The sequence below is a fragment of the Penaeus monodon genome, chromosome 31 (assembly GCF_015228065.2).
Source record: "Penaeus monodon isolate SGIC_2016 chromosome 31, NSTDA_Pmon_1, whole genome shotgun sequence".
NCBI classification, from domain to species: domain Eukaryota; kingdom Metazoa; phylum Arthropoda; class Malacostraca; order Decapoda; family Penaeidae; genus Penaeus; species Penaeus monodon.
In genome coordinates this window covers 17,209,803-17,210,937 of record NC_051416.1, presented here as the reverse complement: position 1 = coordinate 17,210,937, position 1,135 = coordinate 17,209,803, and the positions used below count along the sequence as shown (strand labels likewise).

General features: G+C 39.7%; 1 pseudogene; it reads left to right on the top strand.

Annotated features, from left to right (window-relative positions):
• LOC119592904 overlaps nucleotides 1–1,135 on the top strand; it is a 5,026-nt pseudogene that overhangs the window by 2,186 nt on the left and 1,705 nt on the right.

Below are 1,135 nucleotides of genomic sequence, written 5' to 3'. Positions count from 1 at the left end.
AACATGAGTCACTTCATGATTCATTCATTTTTTTCAACAGGAGGATCCACAACCGGCAACTTGTTGAAGTAACAGTGCCCACCATGACAAACCAGAAGCAATAACAAGTATGGCGGAAGCATCACTGACAACATGAAACTGCGCAGGCATTCCTGAGGGAGGCAAGGACTCCTGTCAGGTATGTTTATTTTATTTTTTAAGATATTAATATTATTTGTTTTATCTACAGCATGGCATTCCTTTCGATATATTCTACACAATATATTTTACAGGGAGATTCTGGTGGACCAATGGTGGTGGAAGAAAACGGCAAGGGAAGCTGGTGGGAGTTTGGGCATGGGGGTTATGGCTGTGCTCGACCTGAAAGGCCCGGAGTCTACGCCAGAGTTACACGTGAGTAAACGTAGTTAGCAACTGAATCATTATCTTTGTGCAATAAACCAGCCCTTCATGAAAAATGTATCTAAGTATGTCAAAAGACCTACACATGAAAAATCTAAGTATGTCAAAGGACCTACACATGAAAAATACACAACTCAAGATTTCCTATAAAGATATCGTAGCATGAGTGACAGTTATCTGGCACCACACAAGCAGAAAATAAATCCTAATTAGTCATAAAAAATCATTGCGAGGGATAAACTGTACCTTCAAACTTCAACAAAGTCCATCTTGGCCAAAAGTCAACTAAGCTTTCCCCATGGTTGTTTAAAATTTGAGATCAAATAAGCATACTTACCCCCAGATGGCTCTTCCAAGCGAGCGAAAATGAAAAAGCTCTTGAAGGATCTTTGATGAATAAAGTAGTTTATATTTTTTGTCAGTCCTTTTAAATTAGTCTACATCATACACATTATGTTCTTTTCAGAATATTGTGAAAGTATATCCTTCCTTGTATCAGAATTAAATAATGATGACTTGTTTTTCATCAGAATATTTGAATGGTTTTTCTGACTCTCAACGGTGTCTGTGTTGATGGAAAACACCTGCCCTTTACAAATCCCCCGACCCCGTCCTACCCCCTCCCAGCCGGCTCCTACTCCGCCCCCCGCCGGCTCCAATTTCTGCCCCCAATTCTGCGTGTAGTAAAGAAAAGAAAATCTATGTAAATCTCAAAAACCCCGCCACAAAAATT